The sequence below is a fragment of the Mesocricetus auratus genome, unplaced genomic scaffold (assembly GCF_017639785.1).
Source record: "Mesocricetus auratus isolate SY011 unplaced genomic scaffold, BCM_Maur_2.0 contig_6876_pilon_obj, whole genome shotgun sequence".
NCBI classification, from domain to species: Eukaryota; Metazoa; Chordata; class Mammalia; order Rodentia; family Cricetidae; genus Mesocricetus; species Mesocricetus auratus.
The window spans coordinates 1-27183 of record NW_024430234.1 but is presented as its reverse complement, the minus strand read 5'-3'; the positions used below and the strand labels follow the sequence as shown (position 1 = coordinate 27183).

At 46.5% G+C, this 27183-nt stretch overlaps 1 pseudogene; it reads right to left on the bottom strand.

Annotated features, from left to right (window-relative positions):
- Positions 1-14442: 14442 nt before the first annotated feature.
- LOC121138039 lies at positions 14443-26564 on the bottom strand (annotated as a pseudogene).
- Between the last annotated feature and the right edge of the window lie 619 nt (positions 26565-27183).

Sequence of the window (27183 nt, the reverse complement as noted above, 5' to 3'; positions counted from 1 at the left end):
AGGAGAAAGGTAGGTGGTTACATCAGGGAGTTTAAGCTGTGCATGCACAAAACACACAGACAGATTGTGTATTCATGCATAAGTGTGGATGAGAAACTGGGATTAGAATGTGTCATCATGTGACTATATTCAGTTGTAAGAAAAATTGAAATCATTATGTGTGCAGCTAATTGGATGACTCTAAAGAGATAACATTGAGTGAGACAACTCAGACACACAAAGAAAGACAAAGCTCCTCTCTCCAAATCGTCAAATAGGAGTACACAACCAGGAGTAACTGGAATAACCAGACAAGTAAAAGGAGACTTATGTGGGGAGTCGGAGAATTGTGGACAGTAGAAAAAAAAACTGGAAACAGTGATGTAAGAAGGGGGGATGCAATAAAGATTGTGTATGTGTGTGTGTGTGTGTGAAAGAGAGAGAGAGAGAGTTTTATGGAGAAGGAACAGACAAACACAGGAGATAAAACTATCAGTATGGATGTCTGAAAATGTTATTAGGATTCATACTATTATCATTATCAAAATTCCTATAATATATCTAAGTCTCTGAAAGGATAAACAATTAGAACATAAATGAAAAGTTTCCATCTCAGTCAATGATGCCCATCAAAAGAACCACAAATTTAAAACAAAGCACTCACAGAAACCTTCTTTGATATTGTTGGTCACTGCTATCCTTGAGATTTCCAAAAAACTACAATCTACTGTGGTTGTCCACTTTGTCTCACAGTAGTAGCATGTGAGACCCTACAGTTGAAGAAGCCATGCACATGCATTAGACTTGGTGTGGTACAGAATATGTAAACATAAGCTTTTAAGTGAGAGAACCAACATACTACCCAGGTATGAAAATTATGAACCATAACAATATTCTACCCTGTATGATAACAGGAAATGTGCCATAGTTACACAAATAAATTTGTGGTAACCAAAAGCTTCTAATTGGTCTTAAGACCTCTTCAACAACAGGGAAATCATGTCTGGCAGGAGAAACCTAAACTGTGTCTGGGTATTAGGTAAGGATGGATCTTGGAAGGAAACCAAATCCACTATGCATGAATCACATGCATATTCATATAAAATTGATTTGCCTCATACTTTCCATTCTCATGTTCAAATTCTAGTTGCTATACTAGGGTAATACTGAGATCTTGGTCAGTGGATGTCTCTAGAATTATTTATAGCGAAACAGACTGTGGCAATGTGAATTTGTCTCATCAGATCTTTGGCTAATGTCTCCTCTGTCTCTGTTTTCCAGTGCTCCTTGTTTGCTTTCACAGGTGTGCAGCTCTGGGTGATCAGTGAGCCCTGCACTAGAGAAAGATATCATTTGAAAGTACCTAGATTTCTAACTCAGTGCTATGCTCAGTAGAAAAATATACAGGATTCTACCAGTGATTTTCCATTTTAATGCCCAGTCATAATACTGAGAATATGGAGAAAGGATCTTCAGTGAGTGTAACTTGATTGCCACTTGGAATCACTTCCCAGTCAAATCTCAGGAATACAAATGGAACTGAATGATCAGGACCAAAAAACCATAAAATAATATCGTAAATAATTCACTATATATCAAATGTGTTGGAAGCCTTAATTTTGCCAAAGAGAAATACGCTTAAGATGTAATTTTACAAGAAAAACTGAGGAGGATAAAAACAAGCTGTTCTCACCCACAAATGCTAGACTGCTGCAATCCTAGGACATCATTTCTGAGTACAAAGCACTGTATCTAAGCTCTATATATTGACCCTAATCCTGTAAAATTTCCACAGGTATATCACTAGGGTTTAACACAATGCATATTAAAACAACAGGTTTTGTAGCCAGAATAATAATTAGTCTTAGTAAACCCAGAGTAAGAAGTCAGAGTTAATGCTGAAAGGTTGGAGAATCATAGACCCAATCCCAAGTGTGACTTCTTAACTCTCGTGAAACCTCAGGCCCAAAGGACGAGAACCCGTTTCTAGAAATCCATAGACTGAATTGGGTGAGATGGTTCTCTTCCTGCTTTACATGTCTCCTTCTGCCAAGCCACACCACTTCTGTCTCCACCTCCTCAGCGCTGGGATTAAAGTGGTGAGCTCAGTTTCTCTTTCAGAATAATTCAATCTCTTGTAGTGCATGGTGGCCTTGAACATTTCCTCATATCAAATGCTTGGTTTAGCTGGGCAGTGGTCGCACACGCTTTTAATCCCAGCACTCGGGAAGTAGAGGCAGGCGGAACTCTGTGAGTTCGAGGTCAGGCTGGTCCAACAGCCTCTAAAACAATACAGAGAAACCCTGTCTCATAAAACCAAAAAACAAAACAAAACAAATGCTTGGATTAAAGGCCTGTACCACCACTGCCTGGCCTCTATAGCTATCTTGTGTCTAGCTCTACACTCTGATTTTCAGACAAGTTTTGTCTGTTAGAACATAAACAAAATATCATCATAAGGTGGAACAATTGTGCACAACTTTAATACTATTACTTTGGAGAAACAGGGGAGGAATTCTGTGATGTCTATTTCAGTGTGTTCTACTGAAAGACCCCTACCCTGGATCCCCTAAGAAAAGAAAAGCAAGGCCAGGCCATTGGCTAATGAAAAAAGCAAGACCAGGTGCCTCGCCCAGCTGGCAGGATGTCAAACAGGATCTCTGGTCAACAGAGCAGTCATGGGACCGGGATAATAATTGCTGAAGCATGCCAGGATCTTTCATGAGGTAATACCAGGAAACTTAGTCTGTGGGAACTACCCCTGCCCCCACGATGAACCAATGAAGTGCCTGTTCCTATGCTGATACTTATGTAACCATTAGAACTCTATAGATATTGTGCTCCCTGCAATTCTGGTATACTCTGCACCCGAGTTGCAGTAGCATCTGTAGGCGCCTGTGTACTCAATAAATCACCTCTTGCATTTGCAGCCAGTGCTCTGGCCCCAGTTCTTGGGCAGAGGGTTCATTCAGTGCCTGGCACTTTGATGTTTTTTAATAATAAAAAAACATTAAGGGATTTCAGAACAGTTTTCAAAATGTTTTCAATTTATAAGGTTATAGGATATTTATACTGTTAAAATGTTTAAAGCTAGACCTGACAATATAAAGTTCTAGTTTTATAAAGGTTAATAAAGTTTATACTTTCAACAGTTAAGCTTAAGGCAGACAAACCTCTAATACTTCAGAGACCTGCAGAACATAGCATTTAAAATGTCAATTTAATTTAAAAGTTTATAATATCAGACAGACTGCCAGATCCTAACAGTGACCCAAAGTCTCCAAAGAAGATTACAAGGCACCCGGTGCCTACACCTGGATTGTGTTAACGCTGACCAGTGAGCAAGATGCTCAAAGATGAAACCTGCTGCTGCCAGGACCGGGACCAAAATGTGGACAAAGCTGCTGGACACTGGAAAATTGATTGTACCCGATTGCCGAGACAAAACAAGGTCAGTCTTTTCCATGTCCCTCTTCCACAGAGATCAAGAAAACTCAACTTACAGGCCTGGTAAAAATTGATGCTGTTCCTGATACTTGTGCCTCCAGTGCTAATAGAGGAGACTTGGGAATGGCTGTATATGGACTGGTACCTGGCACTTTTTAATAGATTCGGGGACTGTATAAAATTTATCCTTCTCAGATCTCTAAAAGTATTAATGGTTATCAGATTGACATCAGGCAGCCAAATCCACAAGAATATAGTTAGCTTGGTAGCTCATTTTATTTATGTAAAAATCAAGCCTTAATATGTCTCCATAAGGATCAAAGGATGTAAATACTTATTAAATCACAAGCTCAAGGTTTTTAGGTTTATTTTGGTTGTCATCTAAGGGCTTTTCATCAGGCCAAAGATACCACTGTCCAATTCATACCTGGCTCCCTGGACAGAAGACAAATATACACTTCTAGCCCAAATCTGTAGTTTCTGCTAGGACGCAAAATACAGATACGCAAATATATGCTTTTTCTACAATGTAGATTTCAGTATCAATTGATAATGCTAATTTACCTATAACCTTTATGTCCTTTTGTATAACAAAATTTCCATAGGCTTCAGAGGATCAAAAGTCATACAGCTTGGATCCACTTGTCACAGGTCAAAAGGATTGCAGATAAGTACAACCTGTTATCCCACCTGTCTGTTCCTGAGAATGAGATTTTCTCTCCTGATCATGGGATTCCTGACCTTCCTGATCACTAATACTATGGGTTTAAAGAGTTCCAATTAAATACATAAGTTTTAAATTCTCTTCCCAGTTTTAAACATGTCCTAAACATGTTTCCACTTCTGGCAACACATCTGAACATCAGTTGCTGACCACAACCTGCTCCTAAAGACTGCAAGCCCTAGACTTGCTGTGGATGTGAACCGGTTCAGCTGATGTGGACACCCCCAGTCTCTTCAACACAGTCTGCCAATCAACTGCTCCTGGATAGATACCCCATTGCCTAACTTTCCGTTTACCTTTTGACTTGCATTTCAGCCTTCTTGGGTCTCCTAACTGAGCCCCAAATCAGCAAGAAGTAGCATGGAAAGGAATACATCAATCTCTTTTCCCTGGTTGAGATGCTAAGTCAAAAGAAAAAGAATTTGTGAGGAGCCGCCCTCACTATCGCTATCGCCATTAGAAGATGGCGCTGACATCTGCTGTCAGTTGGAGTTTACCGTTTAAGCTGTGCCTCACCCGTCATCTGGGGTGATGAGCAAACCACCAATCCCGGCTCTACACGTCTCACTCGGAGCTCCTAGGCTTACATAAGGGGCTGGGTTTCTTAGCTTGGGGTCTCCCTCTCAGAAGCTGATCATCTATCTCTCAAGATGTATTAAAGCTTTACTGCAGAAGGATCCGAGTGTCCTGCATCGTTCTTGCTGGCGAGACGGTAGCGCGGGACATCTGGTGCCGAAACCTGGGAACTCTTCAACATCGCCAGCGCCGCGGGAGACCCCTCGGAAGACGGGGCGGATTCAGAACTGCAGGGACGTAAGTTCAGAGAGGTATGCTTTATCCTGAACACCCCTTTTCTCGACTTTGGCCTTAGTTTGTCATCACCGTGGGACGGGTCAGTGGAGGCTTTGGTGCTAGTCCTGTTTGTCCTTCTTCATCGTGGCTGGTACTGACAGAACGGTGCTGTCAGTCTGGTAAGTCGAGCGCCGTTTTTTAGATAAGCCGCTAGCGCGATGGGGTTGTCACAGTCAGTGGTTACTGCCCTACAGACTGTGCTAAAACAAAGAGATCTCAAAATTGCACCACGAACACTTCAAAATTTTGTGAAGGAGGTAGATAGAGTGGCACCATGGTATGCTTGTTCCGGGTCCCTCACTGTGGCCTCATGGAACAAGCTAGGTAAAGAACTAGACAGGAAGCATGCAGAAGGAGATCTCCACTTAGGTACCAAAGCCATTTGGAAGCTAGTTAAAAACTGCTTGGAGGATGAGGCCTGTCACCCTGCTATAGTAGAAAGTCAGGGAACCTTAGAGGAAGTTCAGGATAGCATGTCAGAAACTGAACGGAGTGAGAGAATGGGAGCTCGCAAAAGGAAAGACATGTCTAAGAAAAAAGGCCCTCCCCAAGAAGTTAAGAAAGGGGAGAGAAAGAAGGGAGTGATCATTCACCCCCTAACAAATCTAAGAAAAAGAAAAGCCAGAATCTAGCCTATACCCTACGGTAGAGCTAGAAGCCTTGGAGCTAGATAATTCCGATTCTGACACTCTGGATTCTAGCGAAGAAGGTGGTCTAGAGGAGGAGGTGGCACGGTATGAGGAAGAAAGATATCACCCTGATAGACACCGGCCGCTGAAAACAAAAATGAATGTGAGGCCACCGCCTATAAATCCGGCGGGCTCACGCCCTCGGCGCCTCCGCAGTATGAGCTTCGGCTGAATACTGGTACTGACTCCTTTTTACCTTTAGAGGAACGGAGAAAAATACAAATGGCTTTTCCAGTATTCGAGAATGCGGAAGGCGGAAGAGTACATACCCCCGTAGATTACAATCAAATCAAAGAATTGGCCGAATCCGTTCGTAATTATGGGGTCAATGCTAACTTTACCACAATACAGGTGGAAAGGCTTGCTAATTTTGCCATGACTCCCACTGACTGGCAGACGACAGTGAAAGCAGTGCTTCCCAACATGGGACAATACATGGAATGGAAGGCTCTCTGGTATGATGCAGCCCAGGCACAAGCTAGAGTTAATGCCACGGCTGAAGATGAGAATCAGAGGCAGTGGACATTTGAAATGCTGACAGGTCAGGGTCAACATGCCCTTAATCAAACCAACTACATCTGGGGCGTCTATGGTCAGGTGTCGGCCGCCGCTATTAAAGCATGGAAGGCCCTCACAAAAAGGGGAGAGTCCAGTGGACACCTTACAAAGATTGTCCAAGGACCCCAAGAGCCATTTTCAGACTTTGTGGCCAGAATGACAGAGGCCGCCAGTCGCATCTTTGGTGATTCAGAACAAGCTATGCCCCTGATTGAGCAACTTGTCTATGAACAAGCAACCCAGGAATGTCGAGCGGCTATCGCCCTCGCAAAAGCAAAGGTTTACAAGATTGGCTCAGAGTGTGCAGGGAGCTGGGGGACCCCTAACCAATGCAGGACTAGCTGCCGCCATTTTACAAACGCACAGGTATAGAGATTTATCTAGTCGAAAAGCTTGTTTTAATTGTGGGAGAATGGGGCACCTTAAGAAAGATTGTCAAGCCCCTGAAAGAACAAGAGAATCGAAGCTTTGCCATCGTTGTGGTAAAGGTTATCATAGGGCTAGCGAATGCAGGTCAGTCCGGGATGTGAAAGGGAGGCTTCTGCCCCCTATTGAAGAACCCAAGGTACCCCAATCAAAAAACGGGTCACGGGGCCCATGGTCCCAGGGCCCTCAGAAATATGGGAACCAATTTCAGAAAAGCAATCAAGAGGAAGTAGAGGCTTCCGAGGAACCCCCGGAATGGACTTGCGTGCCGCCTCCGACTTCTTACTCATGCCCCAAATGAATGTTCAACCGGTCCCAGTCCATTCCCCTGGACCTTTGCCCCCTGCCACCATTGGGCTTATTCTGGGCCGTGGCTCCTTAACTTTACAGGGACTCATTATATATCCTGGGATTGTTGACCCGTATCATAAAGAGGAGATTCAAGTTCTCTGTTCTAGCCCTCGGGGTGTATTTTCTATAAAGCAGGGAGATAGAATTGCACAACTGGTGTTGCTGCCCTCCCTCGGGGATGGAGAAACCTACACTTTACAAAAAAGGGCTATGGGATCTTCTGGAAGTGATTCAGCCTATCTGGCTATACCCCTAAATGAGAGACCTACAATAAAATTGTTAATTAATGGAAAAGAATTTGAAGGGATAATGGATACGGGAGCAGACAAAAGCATTATTTCACTCCATTGGTGGCCGAAGTCTTGGCCCACTGTTGTTTCATCTCATTCTCTACAAGGTCTTGGATACCAGTCCTCTCCTGCCATCAGTGCCTCAGCCTTAACCTGGCGGAATGCTGAGGGCAAACAGGGATGTTTTACCCCCTATGTGTTGCCACTCCCTGTAAATTTATGGGGACGGGATGTGTTACAAGCCATGGGCATGACCCTAACTAATGAATACTCCCCCAGGCATCAGCCATTATGGCAAAGATGGGGTATACAAAGGGTAGAGGCTTGGGTAGGCAAGAACAAGGCAGAATAAAACCCATTACACAACACGGAAATCGGGGTAGAAAAGGACTGGGTTTTATTTAGGGGCCGTTGAGGCTTCACGACCCATACCATGGAAAACAGAGGAGCCGTTATGGGTCTCTCAATGGCCTCTATCCTCTGAAAAATTAGAGGCTGTCACAAGATTAGTGCAAGAACAGGAACGGCTGGGGCATCTAGAGCCTTCTACCTCCCCATGGAATACACCAATTTTTGTTATTAAGAAGAAATCTGGGAAGTGGAGATTACTCCATGACCTGCGGGCCATTAACAATCAGATGCATCTTTTTGGCCCTGTTCAAAGAGGCCTTCCTTTGCTTTCTGCACTTCCTCAAGATTGGAAGCTTATTATTATAGATATTAAGGATTGTTTCTTCTCTATTCCACTTTACCCACGGGATAGACCAAGGTTTGCCTTCACTATCCCTTCTCTTAATCATATGGAACCAGACAAGAGATTTCAGTGGAAGGTACTGCCGCAAGGCATGGCCAATAGCCCAACAATATGTCAGCTGTATGTGCAGGAGGCTTTGGAGCCAATTAGGAAGCAATTTACATCTTTAATCGTTATCCATTATATGGACGATATTCTTATTTGTCACAAAGAGTTAGATGTTTTACAAAAGGCTTTTCCCATGCTGGTGGCTGAATTAAAACAGTGGGGATTAGAGATTGCCTCAGAAAAGGTTCAAATTGCAGATACAGGCCTCTTTTTGGGCTCAATGATTACTCCCAAAAATATAGTTCCTCAGAAAATAGAAATTCGCAAAGACCACTTACAAACATTAAATGATTTTCAGAAACTTCTGGGAGATATAAATTGGTTGAGGCCCTTTTTAAAAATTCCATCTGCTGATCTAAAACCCCTCTTCGATCTCCTGGAGGGTGAGCCTCATATCTCCTCACCCAGAAAATTTACCCCTGCTGCCCACCGAGCCTTACAGATGGTGGAAGAGGCCTTACAGGAAGCACAATTACAACGTATTGAGGAGTCACTACCTTTTAATCTGTGTGTTTTTAAGACAGCTCAATTGCCAACTGCAGTCCTGTGGCAACATGGACCATTACTTTGGATTCATCCAAATGCTTCCCCTGCTAAGATTATTGACTGGTACCCTGATGCTGTTGCACAGCTCGCGCTTCGCGGAATAAAAGCAGCTGTTACACATTTTGGCAGGGATCCTGATTCCTTGATTGTGCCTTATACTGCTGCACAAGTTCAGACCTTGGCAGCCACATCTAGTGATTGGGCAGTTTTAGTTACTTCCTTTTCAGGACAAATTGATAATCATTTTCCAAAGCATCCAATTTTACAGTTTGCCCTAAACCAGGCTATAGTGTTTCCACAAGTGACAGCTAAAGACCCACTCCCAGATGGGACTGTGGTGTACACTGATGGATCAAAAACTGGTATGGGAGCTTATGTGGTCAAGGATAGGGTTATATCTAAACAATATAATGAAACTTCACCTCAAGTTGTAGAATGTCTGATAGTACTGGAGGTTCTTGAGGCTTTTCCAGGACCCCTCAATATTGTATCAGATTCCTCTTATGTGGTTAATGCAGTTAATCTCCTTGAGATAGCTGGAATAATAAGATCCTCCAGCAGAGTTGCTAACATCTTTCAGAAGATACAAGCTGCCTTGTTAAATAGGAGATTTCCTGTTTTCATTACCCATGTCCGAGCACATTCTGGACTCCCAGGTCCCATGTCCTTAGGGAATGACTTAGCGGACAAGGCTACAAAGCTGGTGGCCGCTGCCTTGTCTACCCATGCACAAGCAGCAAAAGAATTCCATAAGCGCTTTCATGTGACGGCTGAGACCTTGCGCCGTCGTTTTGCTCTATCCAGGAAAGAGGCTAGGGAAATTGTTACTCAATGCCAGAATTGCTGCGAATTCTTACCTACTCCCCACATGGGAATAAACCCACGTGGCATTAGACCATTGCAGATGTGGCAGATGGATGTTACTCATATTCCCTCTTTTGGAAGGCTTCAATATGTTCATGTTTCTGTTGACACCTGTTCTGGCGTAATGTTCGCCACACCCCTAACAGGGGAAAAGGCCTCATATGTGATTCAACATTGCCTTGAGGCCTGGAGTGCTTGGGGAAAACCCAGAATTTTAAAAACAGACAATGGACCAGCATATACCTCTCAAAAATTCCGACAGTTTTGTCGGCAAATGGATGTTACCCATCTAACTGGCCTACCTTATAACCCTCAAGGACAGGGCATTGTGGAACGTGCCCATCGTACACTCAAATCATATCTGATTAAACAAAAGGGGAGTATTGAGGATGTTCTACCCTCGGTACCAAGAGTTGCTGTATCCATGGCACTTTTTACCCTTAATTTCTTGAACTCTGATGCCCAAGGCCACACTGCGGCCGATCGCCACAGTTTAGAGCCTGATAGGCCAAAAGAAATGGTAAAATGGAAAGATGTCTTGACTGATCTCTGGAAAGGCCCGGATCCTATTCTTATAAGATCCAGGGGAGCTGTGTGTGTTTTTCCACAGGAGGAAGAAAACCCCCTGTGGATCCCTGAAAGACTCACTCGAAGAGCTCCTTCACAACTCCAGAATAAGAAGGATGGAGGCCAAGTGGGTGATGAAGACTCTCCTACTCGGGATGATGGTTCCTAGTATGATGGGAGAGTTACGGTGGGCCATCATGTCTACCTTCCCCTACCGATGCCAGTGATGCAGAATGCCCAGGTGTTCCCTAGATTTTTCACAACTAATAGAGAGTTGGGGCTTGCCTTTTTGCCTTTAGATCCTCAGATACAGAGTTTTCAGGATGAGAGAACCTTGTCATTAGTAGGAAGCTTGTGCTTTACTGTGATTTCTTCATTAAAGGATAATTTTATTCATATGGATCCAGAAAGATCTAATGCTAATCCTTTTGAATTAATGGAAGCTGTACTGATCTTTCTCCTATGATAGTGAGAAGGGACAGATTACTTTTGATTGGAAAGGGGCATTAGGCAACAGTCTGAGTGAGGGACAGAGCTATGGATCATCTGATTGGTCCTCCTCCAATGTTAAGTATACCCCTTTTAAGAGAACTAATTATTCAGCTGCCCTTTATTTGGGTTGTGAGTAATGATACCTTAGGTAAGAATCAGAAAGAAATAAATTGCTCTGCTTAGAATTGTTTTTATGCATTATGCTGGGATGCTATTAAGCACCCTTTTGCTTTGGTAATGCGCATGCCTCGATTTGTTCCAGTTCCTGTTGAGACGCCAAGTAATTTGAGTTTGTTTAGGGAAAAGCGAGATTTTTGGGATCTCTGCTATTATTGTGGGCCTGATAGCCACCGCCGCGGTTACTGCTTCGGTTACCGCCTCGGCCCTTGCACTTTCTGCCACTGTGCAGACAACTCAAACCATTAATGAACTATAGGCCACTGTGACCATGGTCCTAGATAAACAGGCCACTGCCAATTCTCAGATACAAGGAGGCCTGATGTTGGTAAACCAACAGATTAATTTGGTTCAGGAACAATTGGATATATTGTGGCAGATGGCCCAATTGGGATGTGAACAAAAGTTGCCTGGCCTTTGTGTCACTTCAGTACAATATGAGAATTTTACAAGAGCAGCTAACCTGTCACAAGCTCTGTCTCAACATTTATTACAGAATTGGACTTTTGAGTTTGAGCAGACACTCCGTGAGTTGAGAATGGCGATCCTGCAAGTGAATTCGACGCATCTGGATCTTTCTCTGATGGAAGGCCTCTCCTCCTGGATTTCATCTGCATTTTCTTATTTTAAGGAATGGGTGGGGGTAGGATCATTTAGCCTAGTTCTCTGCTGTGGAATAGTGTTGATGCTTTGGATGGTGTGTAAGCTCAGAGCCCAAACAAAAGAGACAAAGTGGTGGTGGCACAAGCACTTGCTGCCTTAGAACACGGAGCCTCCCCTGACATTTGGTTAACCATGTTAAAGCAATAGGTCGCTGGCCTCCCAGCTCTTGCACCCCACGAGGCTAGTCTCATTGCACGGGATAGAGTGGGTAGGCTTCAGCAGCCCAAGGAGTTGCAAGGCTAAGCACTGCACAGGAGAGGTCTGCGGTATAACGACTTTCTCCTGGGAGATAAGTCATCTTGCATGAAGGTTCTATGTCATGATCTCCTTCCCCCAGAAAAACGACATCGGACTGGTCAGGGCTCTCTCTGGGGATAAGACCCTGGAGAGGAGCTTTGTACATGTTCCGAATTTGCACATGGGGATTTGACCTCTATCTCCACTCCAAAGTTGTGGGTGTCCTATTGCTTCAAAAATAAATGAATAGGGGGAGATGTGAGGAGCCGCCCTCGCTATCGCTATTGCCGTTAGAAGATGGCACTGACATCTGCTGTCAGTTGGAGTTAACCGTTAGAAGATGGCGCTGACATCTGCTGTCAGTTGGAGTTAACCGTTTAAGCTGTGCCTCTCCCGTGGCGTCATCTGGGGTGATGTGCAAACCACCAATCCCGGCTCTACACGTCTCACTCGGAGCTCCTAGGCTTATATAAGGGGCTGGGTTTCTTAGCTTGGGGTCTCCCTCTAAGAAGCTGATCATCTATCTCTCAAGATGTATTAAAGCTTTACTGCAGAAGGATCCGAGTGTCCTGCGTCGTTCTTGCTGGCGAGACGGTAGCGCGGGACAGGGTGTGTGTGTGTGTGTTTGTGTGAAACTGTCCTGCAGACTCCAAAGTCAGAGATGTTAAGCTGGTACCTGAGATGGGCTGGGTAGTGACAGCAGTGAGGGAATCATAGGATCTGGCTATTCCGAGGTGCTGAGTGGAGAGCTTGGGTGAGAACCATAGTCCCTTGGTCCCGCCTTACTTACACGCAAATTCAAAAAGGACATCCAATCTTTAAGGTACATCTCAAAACCAGCTGTGAACTAGTTTGTCGGAGCCCCTAAGGGCCGCCCGAGCGAAGGACAGAAAAGATGAGTGTCTAGAGGAGGGGGAGGCAGGAGTCATAATCTGAGAGGAAACTGAAAGCAGTGGCTGTAGCCCATAGCCCCTCCGCCTGATGGCTAGCCTGCCCTGGCCTGAAAACCAGATGATTTGGGTCACTTGTTGTACAGGCCAGAGGCAGCCCCGGGCGTCCTTCATTTGAGTGCTGAGAACTCTGTGAAGACCGGATGTAGAATCCTGGGGTTCTGGGGTCTAGGACTACTGGATAAGAAGGATGTCTTAGGGCCAGTTATTCTCAGAGACCCAATAATGTCAGAGGTCTTATGTCCAAAAGATGAGAGGGAGATTCTCACACAGTCTCAAGTGAGCTTGGGCAGTCAAGTCACCAAGTTTCTTTGTAGCCAAGTAATTGTCACAGTAACTGCTGTCGCATTACAGCCATTATACAGACATCTGTAATTATGCTACAAATACCATTCTCTGACAGACAGAATCATGTATACATATAGACAGCAGCTACGCACAATCCCTGGTCCTGGCCTCACATGTACACAGGATACCTACACCCAACACCCCACTTCCTGTGACATGTAATATTTTGTCATTCTAAGCACAGTCATTAAATGATGCAAAGGAAATTATGGTCATCAAAAAGCCATACAAGCTGAGTATGGTTGGTACACACATTTAATCCCAGAGCTGCAGAGGCAGGAGGGTCTCTGTGAATCCAAGGCCAGTCTAGTCTACATAGAGAGTTCCAGCCTAGCCAAGGAAACACAATATTTAGAGCTATCTTAAGTCTAAATCTGCCCCTGAGACATAGTCACTCATACTTGACTTCAGTGTTGTGGTGTTCCAATCCACTGGTAAAGACCAAAGACTTAGGCTCAATTTAGATTAAATGAGTTGGCTCTTACTGCTAGCAGAAAGACAGTAGCCTCAGAGGCAAACAGCATGCTGTTCTGTAGAGAACTACAGGAACCCAGGTGATATCAAAATGTACATTACAATTTCTATGGAATCCACGACTGGTCAGGAAATCGCTTTATTCCCTTCCATTGTTTCTCTTTCCCATTGTATAGTAATGAAAAGACTACTTCATCCCAGTCCCACAAACATTGAGTTTTTGAAAGCAAAAGCAGGAACACCATTGTCCTATTCTTATCTTACCTGCAGCCACTAGGATCTCACAGTCATTCCAGGGCAAAGGTCAATGGCCCTTAAGGGTTACCTGGTACCATATTGTTTCTTTAGCCATTACAGGGGAATTATGCATAAATTACACAGGTCTGAGCACTCTGGAAGAAGTGTGACAAGTTGACTGGGGTACAGCAGGCAATAACACAGTGCCATCAGGTTAGGGCTGGCTGTCACATCCCCATACCACAATAAGCTATCTCTTGCTCCCTTTGAAGTGAAATCGTATGTGTATGTTTATGTGTATGTTATCTGTGTGTATGTGTATACACATGTATGTGTGCTGGCTCTGGGGTGTGTGTACAGAGAGACCAAGAGAGGGCGTCATAATATCCTTTGAAGCTGGAGACTGGATATTTATAAAACATACTACCTGTTACATGGATGCGGGGATCTGAACACTGCCCATCATGATTCCACGGTAAATGGGAAGCTGTGTTTTTTGTGTGGTTATCTGTTTGCAACAGCTAACCCCTATACAGGTGCTCAAAAGTGCCCTCTCTGAAACCCTTGAACATCTCATCCGATATCTGAGATACAAGCACATAAGCTCATACACCCCAAATACATGACACTCGGGATGAAACCATTACTCAGACATAGCCTCCTACAGTCAGACCAGAGCATCAAGAATGAATCCATCCACCCCCAGAACTGTGCTCAAAATCTGTATTTCCATCTGCTCTGCCTCTTCCCAAGGGAGCACTCACTAAGCAGGGAACAGCCCACTGCTGCCCTTCCAGAAGCCCAGCTTTGTATCCAACAGGATAAGGAGGCTTGCCCGCTCAACGCTCTCCATAGTGGAGGCTCAGTAGTCCTCGACACCAGGATGCTTTGCTGTTTGCATAGTTAGTAAGATCCAGAAAGAGTTAGTCAGGGCTGTGTTTATGCTGCGTGTATCTCCACACTGGTGCTAGTTGCATCAAGAATCAATCTGTGCTTCACAATTCCAGAACCTTTTGATCTCCTTACCCAAAGGAGGCTATACACTGATGGAAAATGTGAGGCTTAAGGCACCTATGATCACACATGTTGCCAGTTACTATGGTCAAAGATATCATTATATCAGGCTAACAGGTGCTGGAAAACAGCAATGCAGGTATATGTGTACACTGTCGTCCAGGCCTTGTTTATAGGTCAAGAGTTTCCTTCCAGATCTAATCAGGCTGGCTTCTGAGCCTGGAGCTACAGTGTTCCTCCCTAAATAAACAGCCCAGCCTGGCCAACTGGATTCAGAGGACTCAGTGACCTCTCCAGGCAGAGCCCGCAGCTGCCACAAATAAATGTAAAGTAATAACCTGATGGCTGGAGAGCCAAAGCACACCCTTTGCAAGGGTGCCAGTCTTCGACATTGTTCTGTGAGCACAGGGACCCTTCTAAATCTAGCCCATGTGGTTTGAAGCACCCTTGTTAAGAGCTGGGCTCTGTGGGCGATCACCTCTCCATAGTTCAGACACAACGCGTAGGAACAGTACAGGAAGGGAGAATGCCCAAGGGTCCAAGGCATCTCTTCCCTGTGAGTTACCCGACAGCGCCTCTTTCCTCAATCAGTTTTCAGCGCCTCTGGTTGTGACAGCCTGCTAGGGCAAACTGGGTTAGGGGTGTGGAGGGAAAGTCCAAGATGGAGTACGTCTGTCTTATGGGGGAGAGCTCCCTCCAGGCTGCCCTGTCCCCTCCTGGGAAGCCCCACAGCTCTTCAAGGCAAGATTTGCAAGTAGGTGCCGGTGGAGCAAACAGAGAAAAGGGGGAACACTCGCTTTTGAAAGTTGACCCGGAAGGTGTAGAGGTGGCGCATAGAAGGACACCGCCCCCACTTCCAGTTCTAGCGCCACCCTCACTCGCGCGACAGATGCCCAGTTGAGGGGCATCCTCTCGGGGCTGGTTACAGCCCAGTATTGCCCATTGTTGAGTTGCATTGCCCAGACACCCTCCTCAGGGGTAAAGGGCATGAGGCCCTTGCGATGCAGGCTCTCTCGGGCCACACCGAAGGCCCAGCCATCCTTGGAGCCCACTTCCACCTCCCAGTGATGTCGCCCTGAGGAGAAACCACAGGATGCCAAACTGCGGGTGTTAGTATCAAAGCGGCGGGGATGGTTAGGCAAGTCCTGGGCGCACTGTCCTAGGCGCAAGCTCTTTAGATCCAGGGACAAGATGAGGAGGGAGTTGGCTGTATCAGGGTCCAAAGTCAATTCCACTGAGGATAGAGAAAGAAAGATGTTTCCAACAGCGTTACTTTCACAGCCTCTACACTAAGGGCACACTCCCTTATTGTCACCTGGTCTTCCCTCCCTTGAGGGAAAGCCAATACCCTCAACCCTCCTCCCTCTACAGTGCCTATTTAACTTTCCTTTTTTCTTCCTCTTCTCTTTCTTCAATTTAACAAACAAGTATTAAACATTTTTAAATAACTCATAAGTCTAGGAAACACAGTAGGCCTGATTTGGATCTCAATTTGAGCAGATAATCAAATCTGATTTCAAAGATAATTGTGGAGATGGCATTGTAGAGAAAGCCTGAGTTTAGGTGGAGGCAGAAGAACCAGGAGTTCAAGGTCATCTTCAGTTACATAGCCAGCCTGAGGCCAGCCAGAGTCCTTGTCTCAAAACAAAGACAAGTGGGGAAATTTTAAAAGTAGACACAAGAAAGAAACATCACTCTCTCTAGGTGTGATGGTTGTTTTTAGGAGAGGCAGAAATGAGACACTATGTTTAAAAGTCTGTCTTTTTGGAGGTAACATATTCTCACATTATTTGTGTAAATACAATATCTTTGTTTTATTATAAAACTTGACATGCTGGTGGGTGGGGTGGCACATGCCTTTAATCCCAGCACTCGGGAGACAGAGGCAGGCAGATCTCTGTGATTTCAAGACCAGCCTGGTCTACAGAACTAGTTCCAGGACACTCAAGCCTATGCAGAGAAACCCTATCTTAAAAAAAAAACAAAAAAGCTAAACTAAAAACTGGACACAGCCGGGCAGTGGTGGTGAACGCCTTTAATCCCAGCACTCGGGAGGCAGAGGCAGGTGGATCTCTGTAAGTTCAAGGCCCGCCTGGACTACCAAGTGAGTTCCAGGACAGCCTCCAAAGCCACAGAGAAACCCTGTCTCGAAAAACCAAAAAAAATAAAACCAACCAAAGAAAAAAACTGGACACAGTGTCAGTGAAACAAATGTTCACTGACTGGCAATTGAAGATAGATGATGTGCACATGTGTGGCATGCATTGTGCTCTTCTCTCACCTTTGGAATATGTTTGAAAATGTTCAAATTAAAAAGCTACAAAATGCACTAAGTTGTACACACTATTATAGGACTTGTTCCAGGCCTTCTGCAGTGATTTGAATGAGAATGGCTCCCATAGGCTCATAAGTTTGAATGCTTAAGTCACCAGGGAGTGGAGCTATTTAGGAAGGATTAGGAGGTATGGCCTTGTTGGAGGAAAATGTGTAGCCTAAGCCAGGCCCACCCAGAGTCCTCCCCGCCACCCCCCTCTCTGCCTGCTGCCTGCAGATGTAAAGCCCTCAGCTACTGCTACAGCACCATGCCTGTTCAGTCTCAGCAATGACGATCACAAACTAACCCTCTGACATTGTAAGCAAGCCCCAATTAAATGTTTTCCTTTGTAAGAGTTGCTTTGGTCCTGGTGAATCTTCACAGCTATAAAACAGTGAACTGAGACATCCTGGAATACTACAGAGATCAAGACTGGTGGACAACCTTGCCCCTTTGCTGCTTCCTTCCCAGCTGTGTGAGGGAGGCAGTGGCAGAACATCTGGAGCACAAACTGCCCTTTCAACCACAGCAGCCAGGAATGGCTCACAGGAAGGGTGTGTTACAGAAAGATCTGAAGGAGGTGAGAAGCCAGTTACATGGCAGGAAAACTTGACTCTGACCGAGGGGTGTCCAGTGCAACACAAAGGCTCTGAAGCTCATGTGTGGTTGGTGCATTCTAGAAGCAGCAAGGAGTGTGTACCAAGGACCTAAGATGCAGAGGTTAGATCCGCTGGGGCCTTGAAGGCCACTCAGGGTTGAGGGCACATCGAGGGCATGCTGAGTGAAAGGGGCCACGACAGGATCCTAACCAGGTAAACTCTGTGCACTTGCTTCCTTCCCTTCAGGGTTGTATCACACACACACACACACACATCACTGGCTCCACCCCTGCTGCTGCCCCAGATCTCTGCAGGGTCCCTTTGTTTCCACTGTCCCCCAATCCCACACACAATTCCCAAGAACTTCGGAGGATTTATCTGCCCCCAAGCAAGCTAAAGCCAAATCATTCCCTATCCTGACCACTCGTGGCTTATGGACCAATGGGCCCCATCGCCACACGAGGGTTCAAAGATGTCAAGCAAGAATTAGGATGCGGGCAGAGTGATAGTCACTGAGGTGGATGGGCAGACAGGGTCATCCATTTGTAAAGCCCCAGAGAGAGCCTCCGGCAGGGAGGAAGTGTACTGCCTGGCCAGCCTTATACTCACAGCCCAACGGCCATCCATACCTTTCTCCTCTTTCTCCAACTCTCCCTGGAGATCCTCTGCAGAGAAACAAAACAGAACAAATGTGCAATGTGGGAGACTGCCTGGCCAGGAGACCTCCTCTCCCCACATACTCAGAGCCCACCCGACTCCAGACACTCTTAGAGGTCAAGAGTTACAGGTGCAGAGCCAAGATGGGAACACAGGGAGGAGGGACCCCCCAAGCATGAAACTGAGTTGACTTTGTCATCAGTGCCTTCCCCAAACAATCAGGCTTTGGTACACCCCACCTCCTGGTTCCTCTTTTCAGTTCAAGAAAGACAGACCCTTAGGTCCCCAGTACAGACCAGGAGCACACCCCTTCCACCCAACACTGCCCAGTCAAGCTCACACCCAGGCCCCATGCCTTTGAACTTCTTCAGCAATCCTTTTAAGACAAAACTCTTGAGGGAAACATTTCACACTTCATTCTTCATCTCAGATGAGACTGTGGTTGGCTTGGAGCAAGGCACGCTGCTGCACGTGCAGGACAAGGCCCCTGAGTAAGTCCCAAGAACACCTTCCCACTCCACTGCCTATGACAAATAGGGTAGTGCTATAGTTTAGATACGTGTACTCCTAAAGACCTGTGTGTTAAAGGCTGGATTCCAACTTAAGCTCTATTAGCAGATAACACAACCTTAGGGGGTGGGGCTGGGGGAAGGACTTCCATGACTGCCTTTGAAGAGACTATCATCCAACTGACTGTCTTATTCTGTCTTTTCTTCCCTCTATCTCCCTCTCCCCATCCCTTCTCTCTGGCTTCCCAGCTGCTTCCTGTAAGAGGAAAAAGGAAAAGCAACTTTATGCAGGAATTCCCATAGCCAGGTAGGTGGGCCTTGTCCTTAAAAGTACCCAGGTAAGGAAGTGGGAATTGGGGGTCAGGAGATGAGAGATGATGTTGGGATAAAAAGAAAAGGCCTGGGGAGGGGGCGCGAACCAGCTTGGAAAGACCTAGGAACGGTTAGGTTCACTCACTTGCTTAATGTGTTTTTGACTTCCTGAAAGAAAAGAGGGAAGGAAGTCAAATCATCATAATATAACATCCATTCACCACTGAGAAAACATGACTTGCCCCTTATCTGACTCACAGAAAATAAACCATGCCCCACTAACCACAGGCGCCTGGTTTCTAGCTATGGCTAGCTACCGGATGTTATGTCAGCTATAGCACCCTTCAACTCTGGCCACAGATAGGCAAAGCTATGGTTAATACTAGCATGGTTACCACCCAGACAAGTCATGGGGTCTTGTTTGTTTCTTTTTTTGTGTCATTGTCGTCCCTCCCCAGACAGGGTTTCACTGTATAGCTGTCTGTCTTGGAATTCACTGTGTATACCAGGCTGGCCTCGAACTCAGAGATCTGCCTGCCTCTGCCTCCTGAGTGCTGGAGTTAAAGGTGTATGCTACTAACCTGAGCCTGGTGACTGTTTTTTTATTGATTATTTATTTTTAAAGAAATGTTTATGTGTATGTGTATTTTACCTTTGTGTGTGTCTGTGCCCAGAGGTCAGAAGACGGTGCCAGATTTCCTAAAACTAGAGTTACAGAGTTGATGAGTCACCATTTTGGTACTGGGATTCAAACAGCCAGTGCTGGTACTGCTGAGCCATCTCTCCAGCCCCAACTTTTTTTTTAATGAAATAGAATAGGAGAGTGAATTAAGGGTAGCAAAGATAAGGATTATTTCCCGAGACTGGTCTCAAATGTGTGTATACAGAATAAATGTAAAATAAATTATAATGCCTGGTAACCATAAAAGTTTTTTGTTGTTGTTCTTGCTGTTTTTGCTTTTAGAGACAGAGTTTCTCTGTGCAGCCTTGGCTGTCCTTGGACTCACTCAGTCGACCAGGCTGACCTCAAACTCACTGAGATTCACCTGCCTCTGTCTCCCAAGCGCTGGGACTGAAGGTGTGGGCCACCACCACCCAACAACCATGAAAGTTTTATCACATCACTTCTAGCCTTCCAATCCCAGGAGAGTCAATGCCCTTTTCTACAATCCCCTTCCTCCTGGAGTATGATTGCTCTCCAGCAGCCTCTCCTAATGCCTAGGGCAAAGGCCTCAAGGCTGTGACTGAGCCAGCCTTACCGGAGGAAGTCTAGGTCAGGCTTCTGAGCTGTCTCCTTGATCTGGCTGCTGAGTTTGGACAACTGAGTGATCTCAACCTCCAGCTGGGCCAGGTTCTCATTCTACTTCTGGGTCACTTCTCAGGACAGCACCTCCAGTTGGCCTAGAAGCCGGTCCTCCTGCTCCACCAGAAAGGCCCGCAGTGCCTGGAACTCTGCCCCCACCTTCTCTTTCTCTGCTGCCATCTGCTTCTGTCTTGGGAAGAGGAGAGGTTGGCACATGACTTAGAGAAGGGACTTGGGCATGACATTAAGACATGGGACTGGAGGAGGCATCCTCTGGGGCAGGGTTGCTTCCCCTCACCGGGGAAGCAGGCACACCCACACCTGCACACTGCACACACCCCTAATTAAAATAGCTGGACTCTACAAGCCACAGCCTGAACTCATGCTCCTCTCTCCCCAGCCACAGATGTCCTCTGGTGTTTCTTAGGACCTGGGCTCTACCCCTCCCTTAGGGCATCTTCAAACTCCCCACAACTACCTCAGGCTGCAGCTTCCATCATGAGGACTAAATCAAAGGTTGCTTTTTCTTCCTCTGTATATTCATTCAACTACCTTTCACCTTCTGTTTTAGAGACAGGGTCTCACCATGTAGTCATGGCTGGCCCGGCACTTTCTATGTAGACCAAGATGACGTTGAACTCACAGAGATCTGCCAGCCTCTGCCTCTACTTCCCAAAATCTGGGATTAAAGGTGTACCCCACTACCACTGCCTGCAACTCTGTCCTATTTTTAAAAATACTATTGTGGCTTCAAGTCTTATGGAAATTCAAGGAGAGAATGCAGAACTCTGGAGGTACAGGGAGGGAAGAAGAAAACGTCTGTAAGCAGAGGTAAGAGCGCACCCACTGGGCAAGAGTACATACTCTGGACAAGCTTAGCATTGCGTTCTTTCCATTATCAGATTTAGGAGTTTTCACGTTTTTAGATGAACTCCTTGAATTTTTTTTTACACAAGCACACTTGTGTAGCAAAATCCCTGTAAACAAGAATTCTAGTGGCTATCAACAGGTAAGTATCCTGTCCCCGACAAGGCAAGCTCAATTATGAAAGGTCCTCTCCCAGACAATTACAGAGGAAGGAAGAGAAGGGTAGAAGTGGAGCTGTGAAAGAGTGAAGTCAGGAGCCCTGCGCTCAGATCACAGCTCCCAAGGCTTCCCACAGTACGCCTGCCTTGCCTCCATTATCAGACCTTGAACGGCAGCATCAGGGAGGAGCACTTGAATTCATCCACCCTGACCCAATGAGGTCAGCACACTTCTTATTCCATTTTAGGGTGAGGAGACTCACCCAAAAATAGTTAAGCTAAGTTTCTAAGGCAGTGTAGTCTGACTCTTATGTCTACTTCTGTTAACTCTATGACATTGACTCCCAAGGGAACAACCCAAGCAGAAGTGTTTATCAAAATAGCTCTCCATGTCTGTGTTAGTGGTGAGCATCTATAACTGTAGCACTCAGGAGAATGAGGTCCTGCAAGTACAAGGCCAGCCTGGGCTACATAGCAAGGTCCAGGCCAACATGGGTTATATAATGAGACACCACCTTTAAAAACTGGAGGGGGTAAGATAGGGAGGAAGGGAAGAACCTGAGAACATATTCCCTCTGTCTTGTCATGTGGCACCCTCCATCTTGCTATGGTTCATGGAGAAAGCCCTCATGGGGTGCAGAGCAGCTGCTGGCACCATCCTTTTAGACTTCCAGCCTCCAGAATTGTACACTAAACTTTCGTTGCTCTTGTTGTACAGCCCTGGCTGTCCTGGAGTTCATTATGAAGACCAGGCTGGCCTCACACTCACAGGTACCCTTCTGTTTCTGCCCCCCAGGAGCTGGAACTAAAGGTGTGAGTCATCATATCCAGTCGAACTCCATTAGTTCACGCAGCAGCAGCAGCAGCCTCTGCCACCAAAGCAGTACGCCATCACCTGTTGCCAGGTGCCTGCCTCTAACTTGCACCCTTAAATGTGCCTTCAAGAGCACAGCTCACTCTCTTGTCTCATGTCTTTCTTGTTCCCACTCAGACATGGCTTTTCGCTCTTAGATTCTCCCTCACCTCTCCCAATAAACCTCTTGCACATGGCGTGTTTGCTTACTGGCATACCTTCTTTTTATTTATCATTACAAACTCTATTCTTTAAAAGACCACACAGTCAATGACATTGTGTGACAACAGCAGAAAGCAGATGAACAGACCAAGAAAACTGTCCCAATCTTGCTGTTGCTGACATTTGGTGCCACATAATTCCTGGCTGTAGTGCTGGGATTAAAGGCATGCATCACCAATGCCCGGCAAGGATAGCTTGTTTCCCCGTGGTGGAAATCGAACCCTGCTCTCCTGGGTGACAGGCAAGGATACTCCCCACTACACTACTGATGATGAAATGTTGCATCCTTTGATGTTGCATTTGTTTAACTCTGTGAAGCTGTGTTACTTTGCCTGTCTAAAACACCTGATGGTCTAATAAAGAGTTGGATGGACAATATCTAGGCAGGAGAAAGGCTAGGTGGGGCTGGCAGGCAGAGAGAATAAATAGAAGGAGAAATCAGGGAAGAGAGAAGATCAAGGAACAAGAGAGAAAGGAGGAAGTCCTCAGGGGCAAGCCACCCAGCTACACAGTCAGTCATGGAGTATGAGTGAAAGTGAAATTTACAGGAGAGAAAAATAAAAGCCCAGTTGCAAAATGTGGACAGAATAAATAATAACAACAGTGGACAAACCAAAACACCTCCAGACATTACTGGAATCGGGTAAGGGCATTTTTCAGATGAAAGTATTCTCCTCCTATCCTAACTTCAGCCCAGAAAATTTGTACAATTATAAAAATCCCTGTTTATCAACTGTGTGTGGTGGCACACGTCTTTAATCCCAGCACTCGGGAGGCAGAGGCAGGTGGATCTCTGTGAGTTCAAGACCAGCCATCTACAAGAGCTAGTTCCAGGAAAGCTACAAAGCCACAGAGAAACCCTGTCTCAAAAAACCAATAAAATAAAATCCCTATTTAGTGGAACAACGGAGGCAGATTCACCTATGACCGAATGGTAAGAAGAACGAGGGACGTGTGACTCAGTGGTAGAACACATGCTTGGCTGTGAAAGGCCCTGGTTTGGATAGGTTGGGGGTAGGGTTTGGGACAGGGCAGAAATGTGGGGGGTGCTAAACAATATTCTGAGGAGGTGGGTCGGAGACTGGGAAGTTGCCCAGGCCATAGAGAATGTCCTCTCAGTCATAGATGTAAACCAAAGGTTGAAGAGCTGGGATCTTGCTCCTTTCTCCAGTAGAGGTGGAATAAAGGTCTGGATGGGTGAACTTTGCTTTTGAAAGGGAAGTAAATGATCAAATATGAAAGTCTGGGAGGCTTGATGGAACGAAGTTAAGAGCAGTTAAAAGTAAGGAGAGGAGCTAGGCGTGGTGGCACACAACTTTAATCCTCTAGCACTGGGGAGGGAGAAACTGGTGGATCTCTGTAGGTTCAAGGCCAGCCTACATAGCAAGTTCCAGGACACCCAGGGCTAGAGAGAGAGACCCTGTCTCAAGCAAAGCAAAACAACAGCAACAAAGAGCTCAGAGAAGAGCCTGAGTATCTGAACTCCATAGTATTTCCCTTTCTAACCTAAACAAGTCTGGGCTAGTCAGGCGTTGGTGGCATATGCCTTTAATCCCAGCACTCGGGAGGCAGAGGCAGGCAGAGCTCTGTGAGTTCAAGGCCAGCTTGGTCTACAAAGCAAGTTCCAGGACAGACTCCAAAACAATGCAGAGAAACCCTGTCTCAAAAAACCAAACCAAAACAAAACCTAAAGTTTGGGCTGGGGGATATCTCAGCAGGTAAAAGACACTTGGTTCATAAGCATGGCAATTTGTTCAATCCCTAGAGGTGGAGGGCAGAAACTGATACAAAGTTGCCCTCTGACCTCCACATGCAGACAGTGGCACATGCATCCCACAATATAAATTAATTTTTTAAAGAATAAGAGGTTCTGCCCAACCTTGTCCTCTATTCCCTGCTTCATGAACAAATGACTTAGCCCTAAAAGGCCCTAAAGATCCCTTCCATTCTTTCAGCACTATTTATTGAGCTAGGGGGTGAATTTGTGAGATAGAAAATTTCTTTTCAAATTGGAGGTGTCGGACACTAGAGAACCTAAGTCCCCAAGCCTCCTGTCCTCTGCCACAGCCAGGAGTTTCTCTGATCCCTACTCACCATTTTCTCCCTTAACCTCTAATTCTTAAATCAAAGCTTTGGAAATGAACATTTTCTGCCAGGTGGTGGTGGCTCATGCCTTTAATCCCAGCACTTGGGAGGCAGAAGCAAGTGGACTTCTGTGAGTGGATCTCTGTGATTTAGAGGCCAGCCTGGTCTACAGAGCCAGTTCTTAACATGGCAGAATCCGTGTCTCCTTGTTATATTCATGTTTCCACTTAATATGACATTTTCTGTGAAGAAATGCATTCAGTTACAAGATGCTGCTACAGGTCATAATTGGCTGGTTGTGAATGACTGTGTATCCTAAAAATTATTTGAACAGTCCCTTTCACAAGCTCTGGTTTGTATTATAAATCATATGGCTAACCTTCATGATGTATAACCATATTATCTTTCAGAAATCCACCCTACTGTTTCAACACACACACACACACACACACACACACACACACACACACACACACACCACACTGCTCTGGGCATCCACGGCCCTATGCTTCCCACACTTGACCTCACCAGAAGCTCCTTGCTTTCCCTCTCCTCCGTGGATCAGAACACTTCATAGTCTTCCAGTTCTTTCTTCAAGGTCCTCAGCCTGGAGTCCAGCAGCTCCTGTGATATGAAGGGACACATTGTGGGAAGATAATTCTGGAAACCCTCTCATGTACCATCCTAGAGCCATCTGCGAGAAAGCCAAGGTTCTGATCTGGGATAGATGTCATCTCTGGCTGTCGGGTGAACATAGCCTGTGCAGATTACGCTTGTCAGCTCAGAGCAAATGCAGGGGCCCTCCAATGGCACAGGAATCTCACTTCCCCAAGGACATCAGCCACATGGTCTGTGCTGAAACTCAAGATTCCCACGCTGGTTCAGTCCACCTTGTCTCCTGCACTCCTCTCAAGCAACAGAAAGCATACTTATAGGGGGGCTGGAGAGGGAGCGCACACACCTCTTTTGTGGCTGCCCAGCAAGGGACAGACAAAGGGGAGGTGCCCAGAGCCCATAGGCTTCGCACAACCCAGACTTCTGCAGAACACACACCAGGAAGCCAGGTTGTGACCCTCTAGGAACCAGGTACTTTGAGTAGTGTCATGCCCCTCCTCGGAAAGGAACTAAGTGAAGGCACAGGATGTGTGGGTGTGCAAGCGGAGACTTTCTCCTGGGCAGAGTTACAACTGCTCTTGTCTGTTGTTTGTAACAGACAAGAAAATCTTCCAAGTCTCTGGGGCCTTCTCCAGGCATCCGGCTCTGGGGGACTAAGGGACATGAGGAATGTTCTGGGAAACCGCAGTTTAGAATAACAGAAAGGAGAAGTGAGCTCCCCTGTAGGCCTCCTGCCTGTAGTTTGCCAGGAGAGCCGGGAGACTGGAAAAGAGCCAGGGATCCAGGAGATCCTGCACCACCTTGGCCTCCTGCACCGCCTCCTCCAGTGGCAGCACGGCGTGCGCACGATGCTCGCGGGCGCTGTCGCACACCACGCAAATGGCATGTCCATCATCTTGGCAGTAGAGCTTCAGCAGCTCTCCGTGTTGTGAACACCTTGCAGCCGCCGCCTCGGCTGGCTGCCACCGCAGGAGTCCCGCGTTCCCCGACGAGGGCCGGGGGCAGGCTGAAGCGCTGAAGCAGCAAGGCCACTGCGGCCAGCTGTCGGTTGGGCCGCAGCTGGCTGGGGCGAGCGGGCTCCTGGCACTGAGGGCAGGGCAGTGGACAGGGCAGCTTTCGGGTCACCGTGCTGATTCCCCCTCCGGGACACTCCCAGCAGCGCATGATGCAGGCACGGCAGAAGCTGTGCCCGCACTGGACCGACACGGGTTCCCGGAAAAACTCTAGGCAAATAGAACACATCGCCTCTCCTTGGAGCTCTGCCGCCAGAGCCAGAGCTTAGGCCCCTGCATTCGGCCCGGTCCGCGGTCCCACTGTCGCCATCCGTGTCCTTGGGACATCCAAGTCCTGTGGCGCTGGGGAGGTTCCTGGATGCTACAGTACTCTCCAAGCTGGGCTGGACTCCGGAGTACCCACTGGGTGAGGAAGGGCGGGGCCAGCACCCGGCAAATTGAGACATGAGCTGAGTGCACCCAGCCGGGAGTGGAGGCAGATGGTGCCCTTTCTCTGGGCTCCCATAGCCACCACCCCAGCTGGGAACCTCCCTCTTATCATCCCCCCTTCCTCACCTTCTTTAGGCCACAGTATGACACAGTCAGCATTAGGAAACTATCCGGGACAGATGAGAGAACAAGTCCAGCTGGGCTCCACTCCCAGTTGGGGCAACATAGGCTGACCCTACATTGCAGGGGCAAAGGCCTGGCTCCCTGGACAAGGTGTCTGGTTCCCCGCATACCGACTCACCCTAGCACTGCGCTGAGCTAAACTTAGGGTCTAGAACTTGGCTGTACCTCCTCACCTCAAGCACGGCCCTTTGTGTACTCTTCAAATACATCTCCTAAAACCCCCCCTTTAATTTTGAACATGTAATACAATCACTTTTTCTCATTTCATCAGTATTATTCCACCTCCACACCCCAAAAAATCTGTCTCTCCGCTGGGT